This window comes from Poecilia mexicana, unplaced genomic scaffold, assembly GCF_051168715.1.
Source record: "Poecilia mexicana isolate PSO_F unplaced genomic scaffold, ASM5116871v1 scaffold_5, whole genome shotgun sequence".
Taxonomy (NCBI): Eukaryota; Metazoa; Chordata; class Actinopteri; order Cyprinodontiformes; family Poeciliidae; genus Poecilia; species Poecilia mexicana.
Genome location: NW_028263374.1, coordinates 999364 through 1008242, shown reverse-complemented (window position 1 = coordinate 1008242; position 8879 = coordinate 999364).

Below are 8879 nucleotides of genomic sequence, written 5' to 3'. Positions count from 1 at the left end.
TCATCTGAACGTGGATCTGCATGCAGATTTGTGTTGATTCTACATTGAATCAATGTTGATTCAACACTCATTTGACTGTGGATCTGCATGCATATTTGTGTTGATTCTACATTGAATCAATGTTGATTCAACACTCATTTGACTGTGGATCTGCATGCATATTTGTGTTGATTCTACATTGAATCAGTTAGGAATCAATGGTGATTCAACCATCATCTGAACGTGGATCTGCATGCATATTTGTGTTGATTCTACATTGAATCAGTTAGGAATCAACGTTTATTCAACCATCAGCTGAACGTGGATCTGCATGCAGATTTCTATGAGGGGCCGTTTAGGACAAAATTTACGTTTCGTCTCTCACACACTACCAAAAGCTCTCGCATACTCCAAAAAAGTAGCCACGCACACTCAAAAAAATTACGTTTTGTCTCTCACACACTACCAAAAACTCTCGCACACTCAAAAAAATTACGTTTTGTCTCTCACACACTACCAAAAACTCTCGCATACTCCAAAAAAGTAGCCACGCACACTCAAAAAAATTACGTTTTGTCTCTCACACACTACCAAAAACTCTCGCATACTCCAAAAAAATAGCCGCGCACACTCAAAAAATACTAAAATGTCACACACACACAAACGTTAACTTTCTCGCTCACATACACTGTACTAACAGCTCGCACATTCACAAACGTTAACTTTCTCGCACACACACTACTTACAGCTCGCACATTCACAAACGTTAACTTTCTCGCACACACACTACTTACAGCTCGCACATTCACAAACGTTAACTTTCTCGCACACACACTACTTACAGCTCGCACATTCACAAACGTTAACTTTCTCGCTCACATACACTACCAGCTCGCGCACATACACACAAACGTTAACTTTCTCGCTCACATACACTACTAACAGCTCGCACACACACACACAGACGTTTATCTCTCACATACACAAGACTAAAGTTGAACACACACACACAGTACTAAGACTCGTTTTTTGAATGTGTGAGAGCGAGACTCTTTTTGAATGTGTGAGAGTTGTCACGGAAGAGGCGGGGCATAATTTTTGGATCAAACTGCGCATGCGTAGATCCTAAACTATAAGTTTCGATTGTTGACTCACTGTATGTTCTATTACTTAGTATATTTGTGCTTTTAAATATATAAAAATATATTGAAACTATCTTTCAATAGCTACCTTATATTAAACTATGTTAAGGACAAATGTCAAACATAGTGCAAATATTTTGAAAACAAAGTAAAAGATCTTGCAGGTATATTAATCTCCTTCCTCCTTCATCAGAAATGAAAAATTATAAATGCACACTACGTGTTGGGAACCTGTGTTTGTTGACTGACTTTTATTTGTCCGGCTTAGGACACAAAAAATGAAAAAAGATCGATTTTCTTCGCTTTCAAAATAACACAAAACAGCGAAAAAAGACCTCCACACCAGACCTCGTTTATTTATGTATGTATTTTTATTTTGATAGCTGCCGATTAAACTGAAAGTTACACATTGACATGATCATATGAGTAGTTTTTACCGAGAAATCGATCAGAAGCGCCGTGAAAATGGTCAGATTCACCGGATCCACGTCTCTGGCTGCAATGCGCGCTCCCGTCACAGGGGGAACAGATTTTCACAGGGGAACAGAATTTCTCACAAGACCTCTTAATAATTCCTGTAATGCTGGCACCCAGTGGACAGATTGTACTACAGCAATTTTGCTATTTTTAATCAATCAATCAGATTCATTTATTTCTATAGCACATTTAATCTACAAGAAAGTTAAACGTTCTATATATATTTAAAAGCACAAATATACTAAGTAATAGAACATACAGTGAGTCAACAATCGAAACTTATAGTTTAGGATCTACGCATGCGCAGTTTGATCCAAAAATTATGCCCCGCCTCTTCCGTGACAACTCTCACACATTCAAAAAGAGTCTCGCTCTCACACATTCAAAAAAAGTCTCGCGCTCACACATTCAAAAAACGAGTCTTAGTACTGTGTGTGTGTGTTCAACTTTAGTCTTGTGTATGTGAGAGATAAACGTCTGTGTGTGCGAGCTGTTAGTAGTGTATGTGAGCGAGAAAGTTAACGTTTGTGTGTATGTGCGCGAGCTGGTAGTGTATGTGAGCGAGCTGTAAGTAGTGTGTGTGCGAGAAAGTTAACGTTTGTGAATGTGCGAGCTGTAAGTAGTGTGTGTGCGAGAAAGTTAACGTTTGTGAATGTGCGAGCTGTAAGTAGTGTGTGTGCGAGAAAGTTAACGTTTGTGAATGTGCGAGCTGTTAGTACAGTGTATGTGAGCGAGAAAGTTAACGTTTGTGTGTGTGTGACATTTTAGTATTTTTTGAGTGTGCGTGGCTACTTTTTTGGAGTATGCGAGAGTTTTTGGTAGTGTGTGAGAGACAAAACGTAATTTTTTTGAGTGTGCGAGAGTTTTTGGTAGTGTGTGAGAGACAAAATGTAATTTTTTTGAGTGTGCGTGGCTATTTTTTGGAGTATGCGAGAGCTTTTGGTAGTGTGTGAGAGACGAAACGTAAATTTTGTCCTAAACGGCCCCTCAGATTTGTGTTAATTCTACATTGAATCAATGTTGATTCAACACTCATTTGACTATGGATGTACATGCAGATTTGGGTTGTTTTTATATTGAATGAAAGCTAAGGATTTATGTACATTTTACGTCTGATAGGTCTACATCATAACATGCCACTAAAAGTTTCTTTACTGGTGTTAAACACTGTATTATTGGCAGATGATGCGTAAACTGTGTACAAAAGTTTAAAAATGACAACATGGGTTTGATTTAACATTTTATTTAAGAAAAGGGGGACAGATCTTTAAACACATTTGATTCCTTTTTGACTGTCAAAACAACAGTATGTTGTCCACAGAAGAACAGAGTCCATGAGGTTAAGCTTTGTACTGTATGAAGTAGGGAAACAGTACAAGTTGTGGTAACCCCAGTTTGACTCTGGTTGGCGTCACTTTGATTCCTTGTGATGTTTTCCTCTCGTTCTGGCGCGTAATGAAGCCACTTCTTGACAATTTTGCTGCAGTCCTCAAGAGTCAGCTTTTGGTCAAACTGCAGAGCAACAGCTGAAAAAAATAAAAGTGAGGAAGGTGCCAGTTAGAAATATGATAAACATTTGAAAAGTTCTGAAACACAATGAAAGATTAAACACTGTACTGGTTACAGGTCTGAGAACAAATACAAACCATATAGTTCCCCATGTGCACTCACTGTTAAATTAATATCTTAATCTTTCATTAATATTTATCTTAATGTTTACATATACAACTGCATTTACCCATCAAGCTGCAGTATAGTGTAGGATTTATGATATTGATATTAAATCAATATTTAAAATAAAGGGCCGTTTATCAGAAAACCTAACAATAAAACTCAGGGAGGATCAGGTTTATTTAACACACCAGAGACAAATAAATAGAACAAAAGGTGATTTATAGTGTAGTTGGAAAAATTATAATTTATACAGAATAAACTTCCATCAAATAGCTGGTTCAATCTTCCATCAACTACAAATATTTCCAAATAAGTTGATTAAATTCCTTAAAAAGTGTCTATATGCTAATAAAGATCCCACACAAGTAACAATAGTCCAGTTCAATTTAACCAGTTACCAATCCAAGGATCAACAGACTGAATCAGTCATTAGCAGGTTTAGTTCAGTGTTTCACCTGCCTTACATGTTAAGTGTTTCCCTTCTGCCTCACCTGGATTGAATCTGTGGATGATTAACAACCTTCTGCACTTCTTGATGGCTGCAGACGGTCATGTAATCATCCAACTCAGCTGTTCTGGTACAGAGGCTCATTTAAGCACGACCCTAAGCATATCATAATAAAAAGTTAAAAACAAGTGATTACTATCACAACAATTTAAAGCCCACCTGGACCAGCCAGCCTTACACTTCCTTGTCCACCACATGTTCTCCCAGACCAAATAGGCCCCGCCCTATTTTAAAAACTCAAATCCCACAAAATCTCGCAGGATTTCATACTTAGGCCTGGAGTGGTGGGTAGGATGAAAATAATACAAAAGGAGACATGACCTCAATTATTAAAAATATCCGTTTTGCCCCAAAATAACCAGGATTACTATGGGCACAAAACAATGCCCTTATTTTTCAATAAACACATTTAAGATCAAAGTAATATTGAAAAACTTACCATAAAAGTGCTCAGCGGAGAATTCAATTCAGAAGCCGGTAGCAAACAAGCCAGTAGCAAAGTGGCTTTTTGGTTGGGACAAACCACAAGTGTAAAATTGGGGAGGTGGACTGTACAACTCCTAGTACAGACTTGTAGATGTTTTTGTGTCAACACATTATGCACAGTCAGTAATAATATTTACAGACAAGTAAGAAAATGTACAGAAAGGAATCACAACCCACTGTTCTCAACATGTAGTGCTTAATTTGAAACATGATTAACCCCCACCTAGTAATAAAATGTTCTGACCCAGAGCTCAAGGAGGGGGAGGGAAGAAGGAATGAGAGGGGGTAAAGAGGAGAAGGTTGGGAGGAGCGGCTGGGTGGGGGAGGTTTGGGAGGGAGTAGGGGGAGATGAGGAGGTGATGAGGGCTGCAACAAACTGCCCAGATTGCACACAACGGTAAATCAACATTGAATTATAGTCAGAATGGTTGATTTTTGGTTGAGGTCAACAACTGACGGTTGATCAACCATCAAACAACCATCCACCTCCAGCCAAGTAACCAATGTTGAAACTGTCATTGAGTCAATGTTGTTTTGTGGTTGAAATCTAATGAATGAAATGCTAATGTCTGATCAACGACTGATCAATGTTGAATCAATGTTGAATCAATGTCAGCTCTTTTGCCACACCCCTTCCCCTCCTCTCCTCCTCATCAGAGCTCTGGGTCAGAGCATTTTATTAGTGAGTGGGGGGTATTACATTCTAAATTAACCTCTGTAAAGGATAGTGGGTGAAGATTCATTTCTGTACATTTTCTTTCTTTTTCATAAAAAAGTCCTACTGACCATTTGTGTGTGATATATTGACACAAAAGCATCTACAACTTACTACAAGGAGTAAGGAGTGGAGCGGTCCACCCCCACCATTTACATGAGTGGGATGTCCCAAACACACAGCCACTTCGCTGTTGGCTTGTTGGCAAAAGATGTTAATTCAATGTTGATTGCCGCCTGTTGAGAAAGGTCTATTTAATGTTAAAGTTACTTTCCCTCAATAGAATATATACTAGTCAGTCCCAGTTACCGTTTCACTCACGGTTTAGCCGATGTGTTTCCTGGGTAAAGATCAACCAAAAAACGCAGACCAACCTCCCCGCCCCTCGCTCAACAGTTTCTGGTAGCGCAGGCGATAAACGTCAGGGGCCTGGTGATTCGTTAGGGGTCCGGTAATTAGCCCCGCCCCCCGGCCCAACGCTGACTTGTTCCGCTAGTGAATCTGGGTACAGAACGGAATCACAACTCAGTTGTCAACACATAGTGCTTAAGTTAAAACGTGATTAACCCTCACCTAAAAGGGGTTGTGCTGTGGTGGCGCAGGGGTTAAGCACAAACCACAATCAAGGACTCAGTCCTCAACGCAGCTGTCACAGGTTCAATTCCTGACCTTGGCAACCTTTGCTGCATTACCCCCTCTCTCTCATTACCCACTTTCCTGTCAATTAACTATCAAATAAAGGCCACTAGCCAAAACAATCTTTTAAAAAATAAAATGTGAAAAATGAAACACCCTCACTTAAAATTAAAGTTGTTTCACCCAATTGAGGGGTAGATGGGCCCAGGTGGGGGGAAAGAGGTGTGTGTGTGTTTTTGGCGGGTGGAGGGAAGGGGGTTGGGCGTTTGAATGGCAGGCGGTGGTGAGGGGTGCAAAAAACACCTGAACACTTTGATTACTAGTTTTTCCCCAAACCTTATCCTCAAGGCAAACTGACCTGCATGCTTTCAGTTCAGCAAAACCTTGTTAATCAAATGTTAATTAAAATCATGTGTGCTGAATTAGGGAAATGGCTAAAACTTGCAGGGCAGTGTGCCTGGTGCCGGTGCTGAAAAACACTGGATTTGATGTGGCATTTCAATCAATGAATGTTAATTGGCTAGAATTGAATGGTTGTTTGATGGTTGATCCAGCTTCTGTCGTTGACCTGAACCATACATGTAGCCTTTGTGATCATAATTCAACATTGAATTAACATTGTGTGCTATCTGGGTAGTTCTTCCCCAAACCTTGACGTCAATCAAACTGACCTGCGTTTTTTCAGTTCAGCAAAACCCCGTTAATCAGACGTCAATTAATATCATGTGTGTTGAATTAGGGAAATGCCTAAAACTTGTAGGGCCTGGAGGACCAGTGCTGAAACACACTGGATTCGACGTTGGCATTTCATTTATTTGATGTCAACCACAAAACAACATTGATTCAATGACACAGTTTCAACGTTAGTTAATTGGCTAGAATTGAATGGTTGTTTTATAGTTGATCCACCATCAGTTGTCGACCTCAACCAAACATGCAACCTTTGTGATGATAATTCAACATTGAATTAACATATTTTCCAACAAGCCAACAGCGAAGCAGCTGTGTGTTTGGGACATCCCACTCATGTAAACGGTGGGGGTGGACCGCTCCGCTCCTTGTAGTAAGTTGTAGATGTTTTTGTGTCAATATATCACACACACACAGTCAGTGAGAATTGTTATGAACAAGTAAGAAAATGTACAGAAAGGAATCACCACCGACTATCCTCTACAGTGCTTAATTTAAATGTAATAACCCCCGCTCAGTAATAAAATACTCTGACCCAGAGCGCTGATGAGGAGGAGAGGAGGGGAAGGGGTGCGGCAATACATCTGACATTGATTCAATATTGATCAGATGTTGATCAGACATCGACATTTCAGTCATTAGATTTTAACCACAAAACAACATTGATTCAATGACACAGTTTCAACATTGGTTACTTGGCTAGAGGTGGATGCTTGTTTGATGGTTGATCCACCGTCATTTGTCGTCTTCAACCAAAAATCAACCATTAATCAGACTTCGGCATTTCAGTGATCAGATTTCAACCACAAAACAACGTTGATTCAATGTCACAGTTTCAACGGTTTGATTGGATGATTGTTTGATGGTTGATCCACCGTCATTTGTCGACTTCAACCAAAAATCAACGATTCTAACTATTTTTCAACGTTGATTTAACATCATGTGCTATCTGGGAAGTTATTGGGGTCAGTGGTTTTTGTCACTACGGAGAAAAATCTAGATACATTTATCTGCTTAATTTGTGATGGGATCTGGATTCACGGTGAATATTAACTAAACCGCATAAAATGCGGCTAAATAGCCGACGTTAATATGATTGTAATTTCACAGATAAAAATAGTACATGACGATTTAAGATAACGGATAACAAAAAAAGTCTGGCGCGACCTGCCGTCCTGACACCAACTCACACACATCTTCATTCACAGTCTTACTTGTAAATCGATTTTTCTTTTCTTGAACGTTTTGATGTTAGCTTGTCGATGTCTCAGTTTTATTCGCTGGGAAAATCAATAAGCAGCTTGAGGTGACTCTGCTGCTCTCTAGTGGCGAGAAGCCGTAATGTTGGCTGGTAACAATCGGAATGCATTGTGGGAGATGTAGTTTGTAGTCAATTCGTGCTCAAAATCTATTTTAAGTCAATCATGGACCTATAAAACGGTAGGGGGGCCACATAAAATGACATGGTGGGCCACATGTGGCCCGCGAGCCTTGAGTTTGACACATGTGGCTTAGGATTTGTTGCTGCGTGTTTGCGCAGAGTGAAGGAAAGAGGAGACCAGCTGCACAGGCAGGCTGCGAAATGAGATGCAGGTGATCGGTTTGTGTGATCGGCAACAAGAGACCGTGATCAGCGATCACCTATCATACACTTTTTCACGGAAATCGGCCGATTATGATCGGTAGCCGATCGATCGGCACACCTCTACTTGCATGTGAAGCTCATCTTTTCTCCTGATCTTATCCACCTCAGCAAAAGTCTAAAAATCAGCCATTGTCCTCTTCCTGTGAGGGAGGTTTGACTGATTGGCCCACCCACCAGGTCATGTCTGCACTTTTGCAGATAATAATAGTCACCCCACTGTTTCCAACTCATGAACTTTCTTGCCATATTTAGCAACAAGACCAGAGTTAGCTTTTTTATGATCCACCTCAGAGTTCCATTGTGCATTCACACTTCCCCAAACAAACTGAATTTTCTAGTCAAAGGAATTGGGAGTTGGATTAAAGCTACTTAACAGGGCTGATGTGAATTCACCCTAACCCTAACATTCACCTAGCAACTAGGTGGATTGGGGGAATTCACGCCAGCCCCATTTAGTCCGCTTTAATCAATGTCTTGTTTGTTTGACTAGAAGAGCTGGTAGGTCTGGGGAGGTGTGAATACGCACTGGAACTGTGATGCAAACCAAAACGGCAAACTTTGGTCCATTTCCAACCTCAGTTGAAGTGAACTCACATGGCTTCCTACACATGTGAACGCTAAGCGAACCAGCGACCGCTCCAAAAGCAGGGAGCAGACTGTAGTGAAGGGAATCCTGAGTAAATCTAACCAAGACAAACATGCGTCCAGCGCTAGCAGGAGATAACTTGTGGTCAGAAAAGAGAAATTCTACAATCTATAACATCTGACACAACCCCATTTTGTTTACATTTGGTGAAGAAGAAAGTTGAGCTCAGTTTCTTCTTCAGATGTTTTGGTGTTGATTCCTTCAATGGTTATTGGTGCAGCGGCCCCACAGGATGTAATGAAGGCTTTGCTTCATTTCACATTGAAAATGTAACATGTTGT